The sequence below is a fragment of the Daktulosphaira vitifoliae genome, unplaced genomic scaffold (assembly GCF_025091365.1).
Source record: "Daktulosphaira vitifoliae isolate Bord-2020 unplaced genomic scaffold, ASM2509136v1 Scaffold_1, whole genome shotgun sequence".
NCBI lineage: Eukaryota > Metazoa > Arthropoda > Insecta > Hemiptera > Phylloxeridae > Daktulosphaira > Daktulosphaira vitifoliae.
This window is the reverse complement of record NW_026099572.1, coordinates 7,938,900-7,957,699: the sequence shown is the minus strand read 5'-3', so window position 1 is coordinate 7,957,699 and position 18,800 is coordinate 7,938,900. Positions and strand designations below refer to the sequence as shown.

Here is an 18,800-nt window from a genome sequence, read left to right as displayed (position 1 = left end):
TTCCCCCCCCCCCCCCCCCCCGTAAACGTCCGTTTATATGACGCGTCATTTGTTTCGGTTAAGGCAAAAACATTGTCAAGAGTGGCCCGCGTATTACCCGACGCTCTCGTTGTCGGTGCGCCCACCAGATTGTCGTCGAGTAACTCTTCGTCAACAGGGGGTCCCGCGGTCGGATAACATGACAACATGTCCGGTCCTTCGTTGTGTTTCCCGGGTACATGCGTCGTTGTAAAATTCAAATTACCTAGATGTAGCGCCCACCTAGTTAATTTTGAATTGTTGTTCTTCGCTCTGTGTAGCCAAGTCAACGCGGAATTATCTGTAAATAATTCGAACGGAGAATACTCTACACAGNGTCCTTTGCTCTGTGTAGCCAAGTCAACGCGGAATTATCTGTAAATAATTCGAACGGAGAGTACTCTAAGTACGGGCGAAATTTATCAGTCGCCCATATAATTGCTAAGCATTCTCGTTCTACAGCGGCGTAACGTTTCTGCGTTTCTGAAAGTTTCTTACTGGCGTAGGATATGATTCTTCTCTCTCCCGGTTCATCTCCGTGTTGAAAGAGTATTGCTCCCACGCCCATTTCACTCGCATCGGTTTGAAGGCAGAAAGTTTTCGCGTAGTCAGGAGGACTCAGTCGTGGGGACTCACACAGGGCCTTTTTTACCTGTTCAAAAGCCCTTTGATGGTCTTCCGTCCACAACCATTTCGTCCCCCTTTTTAGTAGATTTGTCAGCGGCGCTATTGTTTCGGCGTAGTTGTCGACGAATTGACAATACCAATTAAATATGCCGAGACATCTACGTAGGTCCCTGATATTCCGTGGGACCGCTAGGACGCGGATGGACTCGAGTTTTTCGGGCTGCTTGTCTATGCCCTCACCGTGTACAATATGGCCCAGAAAGGAGATTTCGGAAAAACCTATTTTACACTTTTTTGTGTGACATGTCAGCCCGTGTCGCTCTAATCGTTCTAGAACTTTGCCTAAATGTTCTAAATGATTTTCTAAACTACTTGAATAAATGATTATGTCGTCCAAGTAAACTTGGACAAAATCATCTAGATATCCTCTAAGTACTTCATTCATAAGTCTTACGAAAGTCATAGGCGAATTTTTGAGTCCAAACGGTAATACACGAAATTGAAACAAGCCCCTTCTTGTTCTAAATGCCGTAAACTTACGGGCTTTTTGATTTAAAGAGCATTGCCAATAACCCGACTTTAAGTCGAGAGTCGTGTACATTATTGCCCCTCTCATGTTCCTAACCATGTCGTTTAGATTAGGCATGGGGTACGCGTCCGAAACGGTTACTTCGTTTAGTCGTCGGTAATCTATACATAAACGAAAAGTCCCGTCCTTCTTCTTGGCCAGCACTATCGGTGCTGACCACGGCGATACACTCGGTTCTATTAGCCCCTGCGCCTCCATGTCGTTTACCATATCGTCAATAACCTCCTGCTTGTGCAGAGGGTAGGGGTACGGTTTTAGTGCGATAGGAGTCGGGTCTTTCAATAGAATATCGTGCTCGATTAATTTTGTGCGACCCACCGTGTCATTAAAGACCGCTGCGTAATTACATATCGTCTATGTTAATAACGCGCGAGTTCGTGAGTCGCCGGTTATATCTAACTGCGTCAGATCTGGTTTGCGGATCGTGTGTCGTGCGCCCGATTTCCAACAAGCGGTTGTACGTTTCCTATTGCCTAAGTGTATTGTTCCTGCTGAGTAGTCCCAGGCGACTTTCTGATCAATCAGAAAATCATGGCCAAGTAACACGTCGCAATATAGGTCGTCTAAAATAACCGCTGAAAAACGCACTTCTAAATCCGCGATTTTGGCGGTAAACGTGGCGGTACCGTTCGTCGTGGCGGTATGTCCGTCCGCTAGTCTAACCGCGTCAGTGTGTCCTTTATAAACAGTTCCGTATTTATAAGCAATTACCGGTTTTACATACGATTTATGCGCCTGTGAGTCGAGTAGGGCTGTGACGAAGCCAGTTTCGAATTCTAACTCGACTGCTGGAGTAGTAATTCTACGCGGGCATTTTCGTTGGCCATTACTCAGGTGGTTTACGGTTCGAACGGGGGGCAGCTGGTTCTTAACCGCGACGTCGGTTTGCCCACCGACAGTGTTAACTGCCATTAGTGGACTAGCCGGATCGACTGACACCCCCTCCCCCACTGTGCCCGAAAAAATTTCGAACACCTGACTCGCGCTTTGTTCGTTCGTGTCGGCAGCGTGTTCGAACTCCGATACCCTGATTACATCCGAATTTACCGCGGCGTCCCCTCCATTCCGATAAGAGGGGTGCGGTGCCGAAAAAGTGCCAAGATCGTTGGCGGTATGTAACTCGTAAGGGCCGTTAGATTCGGTGTTCTGCGCGACGGTCGTGCTGTGTGGTATGTTACCGAATAAAAATTGCGAAGCGGCAGGGCGCGTTTTAAACGAAACGTCGTCTAAAACGCTGCGCCCTGTTTGAAACTGTTGTAGGCTGGAGGGGCGGACTAATTCCCTCCTAGCCGATTGCCGTTTCCCGATACCGACGGCCTGTTTGGGCACTGGCGGTGCCAGTGTCGCTCGCCGCAATATCGGCACGGGGTAGGCGGTGCGTCCGCGTGTGCATAACCCGCTCGCTGTCGGGCCGCTGGTTGCGCGGTATGCCGCGGATGCAGATCGGCTGGCTGTCGGGACGCTGGCGGAGCGTACCGAGGAGCCGCGGTTTTGTCTACGTCGTGCGCTATTTCACGTAGATCGGCGAAAGACGCTGGGTGCATTAACCGTATCATAGCGCGGTAATCGTCCCGTAAAAGCCCCGTTAACTGTCGCACAAGTTGTTGTTCTGGTAAACCACAACGTACTCGCGCGGCCAATCGTTGTTTATGAATGATAAATTCAGTTAACGTTTGTCGGGGGCCCTGTCGCGTCGTTTTTAAGTCCGTCTCGAGCGCCGTCCGGATGTCGATATTGTCGAACTCCTCGAGTAATTCGGACCTAAATTCCGCCCATGGCATATTGTTTAATTTTATAGCTCGCCACCAATCACCTGCCCTGTCGTTCAAAAACGGGACGACGATGTTCACCCACGCAGTTGGGTGTATACCGCCCTGACAGAGTAGATCCTCCGCTCTGTCTAGAAACTCCCGTGGGTCCTCTTCGTTTCTCCCGTAATATTCAGGTAAACAGGCGCGTACGGTGCGTAGGTCGTGGTAAGGTACCAGCACAGACCGCGAGCTGCGGGTAGGCGACAAATCATTGAAGGACCGACGACCGTCGGTTGTGTTGGATTGCCCCTCCCGTGGCTGGCGCGTAAACGAAAAATCTGTCGGCTCGTTCTCATATGTATGAGAGCGCGGAATATGTTCGTCTTGCCAACCCGTGCTACACATTCGTGGTAGCGACGCGCGCGACGCTTGTCCGTACGATCGTCTCATGTTGCGGGCTTCCTGCGCTTCGATGTCCGCGAGGCGCTCGTGTAAAGTTGCGTCGTGTCGTGTCGGGTCCGTCGCTCCCGATGGACCGAATGTAACGCGATGCGCGTCCGATCGTCGACTATCGTTTCGTTCGACGTTAACTTGACGAATAGTCGGTTGTGCATCAACGTGTGGGGACGGCAGCATATTTTGACTGAGTCGCTCCAGCATATTTGAAATCTGTCGCTGTTCCAATGACATACGCGATAGCGAGCGTTCTAGTTCAGTCATCCGTGCCTCGATCCGCGCGTTATTCGAAATATCGCGAATATTCTGTCGGATCGCCCCGACTTGTTCTGCCGCGTGCGCTATCGAGCGGGCAACGTATACGTCTTCAACGTATGGCACGCCTAGTTGACCGCTTGCGCGCGTAATATCCCCCGGTTGGTCGACATCAGACTCGTCGTCTGATGTGTGTAGCGCGAGGTTCACCGGATGTTCCTCCGGTAACGGTGCTACGCCGGGCCGCTGATAGTTCGCATCGAGTTCGCGGGCGCGGTCCGTGGAGTTGTCTACAACCACCACTTCGGGTTCGCGGACCGAATTTTCGCTATCGAGCGGCGTACGGGGTGGTAAAATTTCAGTAGCTGGGTCCCTCCCTTCGCTACGTATGTTTTCCTCCAGCATAACTAGCATATTGGGTTTTGTCGCGTAGCATGGTAGCTGTCTAAAAGCGCATTCGCGACGTAATTCAGCGCAATTCATTTGTGCTAAAGTTTTCCCCGACATATTGACCGTGAATATTTTGTTTATTTACAATACTAATAATCAAATGTATGTTACTATAATAGCGGAGATAAACAATATCTCCGTGTACGGTCAAAATTTACTATTGCTGTAGAAAACAAGTGTTATTATTATTGCTATTGTTGTGACAATGACCGCGATAAAATGGCCCGGGGCCGCCGTATATGATATGGCAGCGAGTGAACAATAATAATAACGTTTACCTGAGAATCGGCCGCTTTGACAAGGTCAGACGAAAATATACGATTTTTATCTACCAAAAGACTGTAACTATCGGCCGGAAATTCACTTTTGTCGCTATCAATAAGGTCTTTATAATAACTGTAACCAACAGTTTTAAAACGACAATACCTACGGCGGATTATATTAGATAAACTGCTCTGACTTTATTTTTATAAAAGAAAATTTTCCCAGAGCCCGGCTAAATCTAATCCCGCTAACACGTAACTGTGAATAACCCAGGTAAAAATTCACTGCTGTCACCAGTGAAATCCGTTCAAATAACTATATGAACTATTAAATCTATAAGGGAGACTTCACCGTTTCACGTTAAAACTAAAATCTAATATAATTAGAAATAAAACTGAATCGGCTCAAAGCCTCTTACCTTAACTTCTCGGCCGGTTGAGATTCCTTTCGGGGAGCCACTTAACGCGTAATCCAGTAGGACGGAAATAAACTAACTGCACTTGGCACAAATTATAACGTAATCCTGATAGGACGGAGAACGGCAACTACGGCACTGATTAAAGTTCTAGCGTGGTCCAATAGGACAAGAAAAGAAACTAAGTACACTTGTTACCCTTATACAAATAAGTATAAGTATACTATATATATATGTATTTGAGTTAAATATATTTTAATTCCGAGCAACCGTAAGTACGTGAATATGATTAATAATTGCTAAATAATACTAGAAGAGAAGGAAACGTAAAAATCGCCAACCAATAAGGTGTACGTCGTAAACGGAACAGAAAGCAATATCGGTAATCCATATTCGGCGGCGGCCTTATCTCAGTGTCAAGGGCGGGGTGACGACCGATGACAACAGATTGTCATATTAATAGCTGGACGGCTGATATTGAGAGAGACACGGGTGAGCGCCAGCCTAGAGCAAAAGGCGGTGCCGTGTCATGGTTAAACCGACCCCTAACTTGGAATTTTATGTCAAACAACTGTCAGGCCAGTTTTTATCTGATTTTTATAGAACTATAAGACTGTAGTGAGACCATATATGATATATGGTTCAGAGTGTTGGGCAGTTGACAAAATAGCAAAGCAGAGAATGAGTGTAGCAGAGATGATAATGCTTAGATGGATGATTGGAGTGATTAGAAAAGATAAAATAAGAAACCAACATATAAGAGGGAGTTTAGGTGTAGCGTCAATCATGAATAATATAAATAAAAAAACCCAGCACAGTGTTGTCGCGGCACTATGAGGACGTGGCATAGTTAGGTCCAGTATAGATTTAAACTGACAGTGATTAAAATCACTATCATAAAAAACGCTTTGATGTAAATCTATAGACAATGTTTAATTTTAAGAAATTGGTGGACAATTACAAAAACAATATCAACTTCTATTTCCTTAATTATATTCAGATTAGATCCAAAAATATAATATATATATTTTTTAAATTATATATTATAACATTTTTATAATTCATTGTTTTTAAATTATTATTGATTTTTATTTTTAATATGTTTTTGTGAAAGTTCATAATAAAAAAAAAAATGAATTTATTGCCAAAACTTTAACTCAATTTACAAGTTTGAGATTAATATCATTAATTAGAAAAAAATGGTATTTTTAAGATTAATATGGAGTCAGCAAATTTTATAATTACTATTTACGGTAAATTTATCAAAAAAGATCGATTTTTTTGTACTTTTATCGTAATAGATCATTTAAATAAAAATCATAGTAATTATTTCTAATTAAACTTGGTGTTTAAAACGATTCTCCAATTGAAATATACAAAACAGAATTAATTTTAATGTTTACTTTAACTAAAAGAACCAATAAAAAAAAAGTTGTTATAAAGATTTACTCAATTGAGCGTAATATAAAATTTGATTATAATTGTAAAAATCCATCGTTAAATTCAGGTAAAACTAAAAATCATTTTTTTTTTTAATTTATGATTTATATAGCCAAATGTTGCAAAAAAATTTGGAATATTATAGACTGGTAGTAGCACATAAAAATAGAGTTAATAAATTACAAAATAAAATTATTTACTTTTAAATTGAAGTGAAACTAAAAATATTTTTTTTTTTATTTGTGTGTTATATAGCAACATATTAAGCTTTCATTTGGTATATGTTTAAAGGACGCATTATTTCCGGAACATTTTCAAAAGTTAATTTGAAAAAGTTAGTTTTTGTAAAAAAGTTACTTTTTTAAATCCTCTCTTATAAGCAAGTTAAATGTTAGATTTTGAAAAAAATGATGTTAAATGAAAGGAAAATATCTAAGGTATTAATATTAAAAACAATTTTATTGATTTGTTGATTTTTGAAAAGTTATGGAAGTTTTAAGAAAAAAAGTGAAAAGTATGACAAAATTTACCGATTTTAAAAATTGTAATTTTTTTGGAGATTTTCCCCATTCGCGGCAAACGAGGGAAAATTTTTCAATTTTAAAGGGTAATGACTTCAATTACATACGATTTGTGATTTTTTGACGTATTGTTTATCAAAATCGGTCCAGTGAGAACTGAGAAAAAGTGGCAACAGACACATAAAATAAAAAAAGCCATCATGGTAAAATTAATACCTTTTTAGCTTCGTATCAGAGCTAGAATAAACTTAGATGGTTTGGTCAAGTTATGAGGAGAGAGAAATCGTTGTAAGAACAGTTATAGAAATAAATGTTGAAAAAAGAAGAGGTAATGTGATATATGGGATGTCTGATGTGAGCATTGATGATATGGGAGACCGTGTTGAGTGGAATTTTTGAATAAAGAAAGCCGACCCCGAGTAGTTGGGATTAAGGTGAGAAAAAAGAAAAAAAAAAGATATATAATCGTAATTGGTTTTTTTATTATTGTTACACAGTCAATTTAGATTCAATAATTTAATAACAATTATAATTTAGTTAATCGCATAGAATTATTAATTTAGATCCTTGAGTTTGTCAACATACGTCTAATCTAAATTTTATACACAAGTCGTGCTGTCCTGCAATGGGCAATATCAGCACCAGTACAGCTGTTATAACATAAGTATCTGTTTTAATATTTTAAAAAATGTAGCAATGCAATTCCTTTTTATTTTTATTAAAAAAAATGAAAAAAAAATATGATTTAAATATACTCTAAGAATGCGTCAATTATAAAATAAAATACCATGAAATGTTAGTTTTGACAGAGAGAAAGATGGTGATACTGATAAGAATGTTAATCGACACAATGCATTAAAAGAAACTAACTTCGTTCATTTGCACACGAGTAATATTGAACAATATTTACAAACAATGTAGTATACTAATCACAAAAATAACCGAGTTGCACAGTAAAAGTAGTCGAAGTCCGTGCGGGCCATTTAAAGATGACTTAAACGTATATTCGCGGCGAGTCATCGACGGTTGTGCGGCATTTGCTTGACTTTGTATAATGGTGTATCATAAGAAGTGTTAGTTAAACTAAAATATCAATATCTAAATTGCTGCCATTATCTTTGGAAATTATCTATCAATGTCGCGCGTTGTTTAAATATGTTAAAGCCATCATTATCGATGAAATAAGCATGATAGGTGCTGAATAGTTAATCAAAATAAACGAATGTCTGAAGCAAATCACAAGCAATTTCAAGGAAAATTTTGGAAGATTGGATGTTATTTTCATCGTTGACTTGCGTCAGATATCACCAGTTCGAGCGACCACCAGATTTTAAGCGCTGCCAGATAAAAGGTTATTTCAACAGCAAAAGATACTTATATTGGTTGCTTATCTGCAAATCAGGAAGCTCTCTTGTGGCAAAAGTCCATAATATGTTACTTATCGTTACAGGTGGGTTACCATATGAAACAATATTTGTCAAAAACATCCATTATTTGATAACAACCAATATTGACGTATCTGACGGTTTGGCAAATGATGCGGTGGGGAAGCTAGTCCATCTTGAATGAAATGAAGCAGGGTAAGTGACTGTTGTGTGGCTCGATTTTCCTTATTGTTCGAAAATCGGAAATAAAATTAGGAGATGTGTTACTGATCATATGATCGCAAATAACAATAACCGAACAGCAGTTCCAATCTCTAGATCATCTACCATAAATTTGAATAAAAAAATTTGAAAAAAAAAATGAAAATTTGAAACCATCTGTGTTAAGCGTTTTCACTTGCCTGTAATCTGTGCTTGTGAACGACTATTCATAAATCGCAAGGAAGCACGTATGCTAAAGTGGTGTATGAATACGACAAAAGACACGTGCAATCGTTGCTATATGTAGCTTTGTCACGAGTTACTGATCTTCGCGGACTGTTCATTATTACTAAAAATGATAAAGATTTGACGTTTTATCATGGAAGGTAAACATCTGATTCCACGAGGCGCCTTCGTGATGAATTTACAAGACTTTCCACTTGCACTTTAGTCACAATTGACAGACAAACAAACGATTTTATTAAGGACCAATTGGGAATGTCAATTTATGGTGGTCAATTTATAATTATACTTCTTTTCAATCACCTGTAGGACAACCTAGGTTAGATGCGACTGTACTATAGATTTATGCACGATAAGTTATGTTAGTGTCCTACACACCGATGGCCCGCACTGTCGCAGAGATCAGACTGGCTGATCGATAAATGGAGAGACACTTTGAAGAAATCTTATGATTAACTAAAATTCTAATTATGATATTATTGTATTATTACCTTGTCCAGCCAGGTTGTGGCCCTTCAATAAGTAATAGATACAATTCAATCAAATTAAGTACCTTAGAATGTCTAATGTATATTAAAAAATAATACTAATAAATAATGCGTTATAAATTATATAAGTGTCCTACACTCCGATTGCCCGCACTGTGGCAGAGATCAGACTAGCTAGTCGATAAGTGGAGAGACACTTTAGAGAATGCTTATAATTAGTTGGAGTATTAACTATGACATTATTGTGCCAGTACTCTGTCCAGCCAGGATGTGGCGCTTCAATAAGTAATAGAACACAATGCAATCTAGTCGTGTAACCTTTTAGTATGCTTATACATATATAAATATAAATTTAGATAAAAAGAAATAAATAAACACCAATATGTGTTATATGTGTTAGAATATTTATATCACCAAAAGTATTCGACCGAAAATAAGATGTATAATATTTTCAGTAATTACGAAAGAGGGTAAAAATAATGCAAATTTTATATAGAATTGTAACTAAGAATGAAACATAAACTCACGCACAATCACTTTTTGTATCTTGGTTGAGAATTCCAGAGAGCCGTAGAGATGCAGAGATAAAATGGCAAGGCGTCCCAGTGACCGCTAGAGGGATGTACAGAAACCGTACATAACCACCATAAGAGAAGCGAAGCCCGTAAAGGAACCACCGTAAGATAACGACCCGAATTTGGGGGAAAATCACCTTTTTGTAGCCCGCAAAACAGGTTTAGCGATCTCTGGTGAGATTCTTGAAATATTTTTTGCTGTGTTTGATTGGTTAATGTGATAGAATCTTTTACGTGGGCGTTTTATGGAATGCGTAAAAGGGTGGTTAAATCTTGTGTAAGGGTAATATTTTATTATTCATCTTATCCACGGGGAAACACTAATTTGGTATTATATTTTATTAAATATAAGTATTAATTATTACATGTATTAAAATGTGATACTACACTGAGAAAAAATTGTAAATGTCACAAAAAAAAATAATAATAACACATCATGGACACTTCGCATCGAAGCTAAAAATCTCCTAGTTGTACATTTTTAAAAAATTAGTAACTATGTAAAAATGGTACCCTAGTGCTCTTTCTTAATACACCAAAGAACTTTACTCTAATTTTTTAGAAACATATTCAAATAAGTTTGAGTACAACAATTTTTTAAATATTTTTTTGAATATTTTTACGTAAGAGTTGTACTTTTTCTTTTAGTTGATGTTTGTTTTAATAAAAAATACAAGTACAGAGGTAAATATTTTTTTCATAATAAGCTTGGTGTCAGGAACATTTCCAAAAATTAAGTTGAAAAAGTTCTACGTTCTAAACTAGAACGTAAAATATTTAGACCATCCTTGTATAAAATAAAATAGTCCAATTAAAAAAAAAACGTATATAATAAAAAGACTATATATTATGAATAATTTTTATATTTATAAATAATTGGTGGATTTCCATTTACGGGGAACATGGGAAATGTTTTCAATTTTTACAGATAATTTCTATAGTAAAAATAACTAATCATATAATCGCAGACTAACCTAATGCCTCCCTAATGTATCTCTTTAATAGTAATGTTTATTTTTTTTTTTCAAAAACTGAGCCAGGAGCAACTAATTATAGGTAAATTATTTTATATATANTAGGAGCAACTAATTATAGGTAAATTATTTTATATATAGAAATTTCATTTCCAAAAATAAAAATATCTCATTTGGAATATGCCTATGGTTAGTAATCAAAGAGATATTTCTTGTGAATTTCTCATTGGTGGTGTCTGGTCTCTGGTGCAAACCGGTCATAATACCCATTCTGTCTATCATTGGCCTATCCAAGAACTATCTTTGACTCCCTAACATATGAATGAGGGCTAACAACCACTTTCTGTGGTATGTTAGATAAAAAAATATAAAACTGATTATTTTGTTTTGTCAGTGATTAAATTAAGAATTACTACTTCAATTTTTGCTAAATGTAACGATAAAGTATCTGAACAAATTCTTATTGATTTATTATTTTTTTCCAATTAAAAAAATAAATTTCTACATAACGATATCTATCATTAAATCATTAATCCATTAAGAAATATGTTTTTGACTTAATAATAGCAATATTTTTTAGTCATTACTATGATAAAAAGTAAATACCAAATAATCAGAAAAAATAATATCAAGATATATGATAATTAATACAAGTAGAATTATTTATAAAATTATCAAAACATAATTATGTATTTTCAAAACAATAGAAATTTTTATCTTAAATTTGTTTATTTGAAAACCTAGCTTTAAAATATGTTTAGAATTATAACACTATTTTTTAGTAGGTATTGTATTACAAGCAGAATTAGTAACAAAATTTGTAAAATATATTAATGATAAATTATACACCTGTTTAAATTTTAAAGCCGTATTTCATTAAACAAGTTGGCATTTTATGCTATATTTTATTTTATTTAAAAATGAGTAAATAAAATGAATAGTTGAAACATATTTTTTTGAAAAAAATATGTTTGCTTTATCATATTTTATATTACTCAATGAAATTTTTATTTTATCAAATTTAAAATTATAAAATACAATTTTATTTTTAAACTAATTTAATTTATGTTATTCCACCAGTGTTTAAGTTTAGTTAAAATTTTATTAAATTTTTGAAACTGTAACATTAAAATAAACGAAGAGTTTCCATATTGATTTATTATTTTTTCAACTATTTAAAGAATAAATTTATATTTAACGGTACAAAGCTTTAAAAATTGTGATTTATATTAATAATAGCACCAATTATTAGTCATTACTGTTATAATAAAATGAAAATAACCACTAATTATAAATAAGTGTATTAAGAGGTATGATAATAGATATCAGTAGAATTACTAATACAATTTAAAACACATTTTAGTAATAAATTACACACTTGGTTAAATATTAAATTATTATTATCTTATTATTTCTTAAAAAATTGGTATTTTCAAACTAAATTCTATTTTATTTAAAAGATAGTAAATAAAATTTAGCTGCGATAGTAGTTTTTATTGACGTACAACTTAAGTAAACATACAATTAAATTTGATTAATACAATTATTATTTAAAATGACTACATATCAAATATATATTTTTCGAAAATAAATTTATGTGTTACGATATTTTAAATATTCAAAATAGAATAATTTGTTCTTTAAATCGGAAATAATTTTATAATAAAATTAATTGATTACGTTAACCTCATATTATTGAAGTTAAATAGTCAGTATTAGACTTTCATTACTGTTGCAACTAAAATCATCATTAAAAATGGGTTTCTATTTTTGTTCCGGAATATTCCTTTGTTTTATGTGTGTAATTACCTTACCCATATTTTCTACTGGAAAGCCCTGCCTTGACGAAGAAATGAGTTGCAACAAGTCAATTCAAGTACTTATAATTTTTTTTTTATACATTTATACCAATTATTATTGCTAATGTGGACTGTATTTTTCTTTTAACGAGAAGAAGGCTACCTAGGTCGATTAACTGTAAGTTAATTAAACGAATATTTGCTCTATGTGCATAGTGAGACATTTATTAGGACACTGGTTTTTTCTCCGCTGAAAAAAAACCGATCGTCTGCTTATCAAACAATAATAATAATAAACTATACAATAACGTAAGGTATGCAGCAACAATTATTATTTTACAATAATCATTGATAATCTCCTTATAACTTGTTGTAATTTCTTAGAACGTATAATTGTTATACATTGAAATTATTTAACTTACATAATATGTAAAAGTTCATATACTTTGATATCTTGTGAAAAATAAATCAGCGAAACCTTGAATACAACTCGGTCTTAATATAAAATTTTGTATAGTCAAATATGATAGTAATTACAGTTCTNAACTCGGTCTCAATATAAAATTTTGTATTGTCAAATATGATAGTAATTATAGTTCTAAATTTTTATTAACTTTTTAAAGTAGTTATTGTTCGATCCATTTTTTTTTTTTTTGTTTTCTTTTGTATGTTATTATGGTATATGATAAGCGCGTTTGTTCGGTGCGTACCGGTTTCTTTTATTGTATTAATAGTAGTCGAACGATGAACTTATCATCGTTAAGGACGGCACGACGCGCACGCCAACATGTGTATATAGAATAAAGTAATATAAACAAAGTTAAAAGTTTAAGTTTTATATCGTTCTTATTAGTTAAATAGTTAAAAGTAATCGTATTTATACAGTCCACTCTGAGACCAAAACAGTTATAATAACAATGAAACATGAATGCTTTTTAGATTATTGAACCATCAAAATATTTCAGAAAAGACGATATATTATGTGAGGTGAGTCGTTAAACATATTATAAAGAAATATTTTAGCTTCGATGCGAAGCTGAGAAGGTATTAATTTTACTATGATGTGTTTTTTTTGTGTCTGTATACGCTCAATCTCAGCTCTCACTGAACCTATTTTGATGAAAAATATGTCAAAAGATCACAAATCGTATCTAGTTGAAGAAATTACCTTCAAAAATTGAAAAAAAATCCCTCGTTCCCCGTAAACGGGAGAATACCCCAAAAAATTACAAATTTAAAAATCACTAATTTTCGATATTTTTTCATTTTTTTTACATAAAATTGCCCAAACTTTTTTAAAAATGACCAAATCAATATAATTTTTTTTTTATTGATACATTAAATATTTACCTATTATTTTATATATATTTGTGAACATTTGACCCTTTAACAGCCCACAGGAAGGGTTTCAAAATGGTAGCTTTTTTACAAAAAATTAACTTTTTCAACTTAACTTTTAAAAATGTTCCGGAAAGTCTGACACTTTTATATATATCTTAAATTAAAGCTAATGTAATCTACTTTATTATGTAAAAAAAAAAAATTTCGGACTTTATTTTGTCTTCACGGTGAAAATGGCTACCAAATCCTATTATTTTGTCAAAATTCTCAATTTTATTTTTTACATTTTTAACTTTATAATGTTATAACTTATTGAAAAGTGTATTGATCAATACAATTTTTTTATGAGAAATAATATTTTTTAATAATCTCTTTTTCATTCGACATACTTTATCTTAATCAGGATATTAATAAGGAACTAGCAGATCATGTAGCTTTTGAAATAATCCACCAATTTTTTAAAATTAAACACTATCTAAAGATTTGCATCGAAGCGTTTTATTTTGATAGTGATTTTAATCACTATCGGATATCATTATACTTGATCCAACTATGCCACGTCACCACTGTGCCGCGACCCCCCTGTTTTATTATAATCTTTAGTTACACATTATTCTTGAATTTTTAACTACGTAATACTTTTTAAGTTCATCCCTTATNTTATTATCTTTAGTTACACATTATTCTTGAATTTTTAACTACGTAATACTTTTTAAGTTCATCCCTTATGCCTTGGAAGGGGGTCAACATTGTTTTTTTAAATGGTAACATATATTTTTAATTTAATAATATGTTTGAGTTTTTAATTTAATAGTAAATGTCATTTGAATTTTTAATATAACTTGATTCGTTTATTTGATATAATAATTTAAAGTTTCAAATTTTTGAATTAATATACAAGTATAATACACAAGGAATTACAAATATAGGTAGCTTATTGGTTTTTTATAACATCAATATTAGCAGGTACACAGCATTGTTATTATCAATTGTAGTAAGGCACATATTTATGAGTTTATAAATACACTAACTGACAATACAGAAAGTATATCTATTGATAATCATAATTGATAATAAACAATCCGTGACTGAGACAGCAATGTCATAAAAATCCAATTAGCTACCTGTATTTACAATCCCATGTGTATTATACATGTATATTAACTCAAAATTTTGAAACTTTAAATGTTTATATCTAATAAGCTAATAAAGTTATATTAAAAATTCAAATGCCATTTACTATTAAATTAAAAACTCAAACATTTTATTAAATTAAAAATATGTGTTACCATTTAAAAAAACAAAGTTGACCCCCTTCCAAGGCATAAGGGATGAACTTAAAAAGTATTACATAGTTAAAAATTCAAGAATAATGTGTAACTAAAGATAATGAAAAAAAAAAATGTTTAAATTATTATTATTTTGCAAGTAATTGAGTGGGTTATGATAAAAAAATCACCCTGTATATATATATTTATATATTAAATTAAAGCTTATGTAATATACTTTAATTTAAAAAAAAAATTTGACCTCTGGATTTGTCTTCGTAGTGAAAACGGACATCAAAGTTAAAGAAAAATGTACGATTTCCGTGAAAAAATTCTCGATTTTATCTGTTATATTATTTAATTTATATTTTATATAACTTTTGGAAAAATGTATTATTATTTTTTTATAATAAATATTTATATACTCCTTTCATCTGGCACGCTTTTTTTGTAAATCAGATCAAAACATGCGTATTGTTACTAATATATTTTCAATTTAAATTTTGAAAGTATTCCAGAAATACTGACACTTTTATATATATATCTGAAATTAAAGCTTATGTAATATACTTAAATTTGAAAAAAATAATTTGACCTCTGAATTTATCTTCATGGTAAAAATGTAATATAATTACAAATTTTTTTGTAACATGTTGCTATACAGGGTGTTCAGTAAGTCAGGAAACGGGTTTTTATTGTTCTCATTGTTACAGGAAACCCGTTCCCTGACTTACTGAACACTCTGTATAAATCATTTCTAAAAAAAAAGATTGTTTTTTCTCCTGATTTAACAATTGATTTTTACAAATATTTTTTTTTTTTTTTTAACAAAATTTTAATTATTACGCTATCAGTTACAATATTGAACAATAAGCTTAAGTGATAACATAAAAAGAAAAAAGAAAAAACAGACAGAAGAGACTGAGTGAAGAGACCTCCCATCGGAGGTACTTCAACATGAATATTAATTTAAATTTAAGGTATTACTCCTAACATAATATTAATAATAGTGATAATAAGTTGGATTGATACATATACATATACATATACATTTTTTTTTTTTTTTTTTAAATTATAAAAGTAGGTCACGACACCACTGTCTTTTTAATCTTTTGTGGGGATTTCCTGGAATAGTTGCAGATGATAGTTGGACAATAAGGGGATTGGAATGATGTGTTAACTTGTTATTGAATCGTTTGTAGTGGAGTTTGGCTAGTTTAGTGACGGTGGGTAAATTGAAGTCGGAATGAAGGGTATCATTTGAAACATAGAAGGGAGCTTTGGAGATGACGCGAAGGACTTTGGATTGGAACCTTTGTATACGGTTTGTATTTGATACTTTGGCTGAGCCCCAGAGTTGCAAACCGTAGGACCAGATGGGCCTGAGTAGTAGTTTATATAGCAGTAATTTAGTAGGTAGTTTGATATTTTTAGAAGTTAGGAATGGCCGGAGAAGACGAAAACGATCGTTCAGCGTTCGAGTTTTATTTTTAATGTGAGCTGACCAGGTAAGTCGACGGTCGATGTTGACTCCAAGGTAGCGTACATTTTGGGCAGTGGGGAGGGGTTGGTTGTTAAGGAGGAGGGTCGGGCACACTCCTTGCCGAAGTGTAAAAGTACAATGGATCGATTTGGATTCATTCATTTTAACTCCCCATTCCTTGTACCAGGCTTGGAGAAGGTGAAGGTGGTCCTGAATATAGCTAGAGGCTAAATGAGGATCAGGGCTAGAGGCTAAGATAGCTTTATCGTCGGCAAAGTCACCGACAAGCGTATGGAGGGAAGAAGGTTGATCAGATATATATATGTTAAATAGGAGGGGAGCTGTGACCGCACCTTGAGGTACGCCTGCATTGATTAAAGTAGGAGCAGAAAAGGTGGAACCTACTCGCACTGAGAAGTGACGGTCTTCTAAATAGGATTTAAGGATTAAATAGTAGTGACTAGGGAGAAGAGTCTTAAGTTTATATAAAAGACCAGCATGCCATAAGCGGTCGAAGGCCTGAGAGACGTCCAGAAACGCACCAGTGCAATAAAGTTTTTCTTCCAAGGCATAGGATATTTTGTCTACCAATCTGTGCACTTGATGAACGGTGGAGTGGCTGTTGCGGAAGCCAAATTGAGGGTTAGGTAAAATATTTGCAGTGTCGACAATGGGTATGATACGTTTTAGTAGGAGTTTCTCGAATAACTTTGAAAGTATTGGGAGAAGACTGATTGGTCTATAAGAAGTCGGGGAGTCCGGGGGCTTTTTGGGTTTTAATATGAGAATTATAGTAGAGTATTTCCAGAGAATAGGGAAATAAGATAATCTGAGCATTGCATTGTAGATTTGTGTTAGGAATAAGATAGATTTTTTAGGTAAATTTTTGATTACTTCTGCAGTTATTAGATCAAATCCGGGGGATTTTTTTCCTGTGAGCTTTTTAATATTAAAGTAAACTTCACCAGGGGAGAAGGCTCTAAGAGGAGGGGACATCTGCAGTGGAGAGTTGATAAAGCTTTCAACTTCTTGGATTTTGCTGGGTGATAAAATGTTATAATGCGGTTGGAAGGTATTTTCTAGATGTTTCATAAATATGTTTGATTTATCCTGGTCAGAGACCGCCCAGGTACCATCGTCGTTACGTAGAGTAGGGGGTGGATTTTGAATACGTAAAAGTATTTTAACAATATAATCAAATTTTATTATACGTTCAATTGAGAAAATCTTTTTAACAACTTTGTTTTGATTGGTTCATTTAGTTAAAGTAAATCATTATAATTAATTAAGTTCTTAATATTTCAATTGTAGAATCTTTTCAAACAACAAAAGTTACTAGGAAATTATTACTATTACTTCTATTAAAGTTATCTATTACCATAAAAATGCAAAAATATATTGAGCTTTTCTGATAAATTTATAATAAGTAGTAATTATAAAACTTTCTGACTGCTTATTGATCTTAACGATACAATTTTTTAATTGTCATAAAATTTTCTATTTAATGATGTCAATGTCGAACTTGCTAATTGAACTAAAAGTTATGGTAAAATAAATTATTTTTTTTTATTATAAACATTTACAACAATCAACTTTAAACGATTAAAAAAATAGGTTAAATATGTCATTTTCTTTATTTTTAACATATTAATAATCAAAATCAGTATTAATTTAAAACAATTTTTTTTGTTCTTAATTATTTTTTAGCTTCGATGCGAAGTTGAGAATTTTTTATATGTAAATATTATTTTTTAATAATATTAAAACTTAAAAATGATAGAAATAGTCTAATTGCACATTTGAAAACATCACGAAATGTTGATTTAGAATATTATATTTTTGTTTCTGATGAAAGTTACTTGTAGTACAGTGTATAAAACTTATAACTTTGTTAACTGTTAAACTTTATCAAAAATGACCAAATCAGTATAATATTTTTTATATATAGATGCATGTCTTTCATTTTATTATATCTATCTTTTTTTTTTTTTATAAATCTAATATTTTACCTGCCCACAAGAGGGATTCAAAATAATAACTTTTTTTTTACTTAGAAATGATAATGTGATTTCTATTTAAGTGTTCTAATACGATAAAATGCATAAATTAATGAGTTTTTCTGATAAATATACTGTAAATAGTAATAATAAAATTTCCTGACTGCATATTAATCTTAAAAATAACATTGTTTTAATTCTCATAAAATTTTCTATTTAATGATTCATTCTAGTCAACGAAGGAGTAATTTTGGAGAATA

The 18,800-nt window shown here is 33.5% G+C and overlaps 1 long non-coding RNA gene across 4 annotated transcripts; it reads left to right on the top strand.

The window, feature by feature from the left end:
• The first annotated feature begins 12,275 nt into the window (after window positions 1–12,275).
• LOC126895011 (uncharacterized) lies at window positions 12,276–18,798 on the top strand. 4 transcript variants are annotated; one of them, XR_007701567.1, is made up of 3 exons: window positions 12,276–12,528; window positions 13,391–13,438; window positions 18,774–18,798. It is a non-coding gene; the product is annotated as an uncharacterized LOC126895011 (long non-coding RNA). The 4 variants fall into 4 exon arrangements; XR_007701566.1 differs by lacking the exon at window positions 18,774–18,798 and adding an exon at window positions 15,915–17,873; XR_007701565.1 differs by lacking the exon at window positions 18,774–18,798 and adding an exon at window positions 15,343–15,515.
• Window positions 18,799–18,800: the final 2 nt, after the last annotated feature.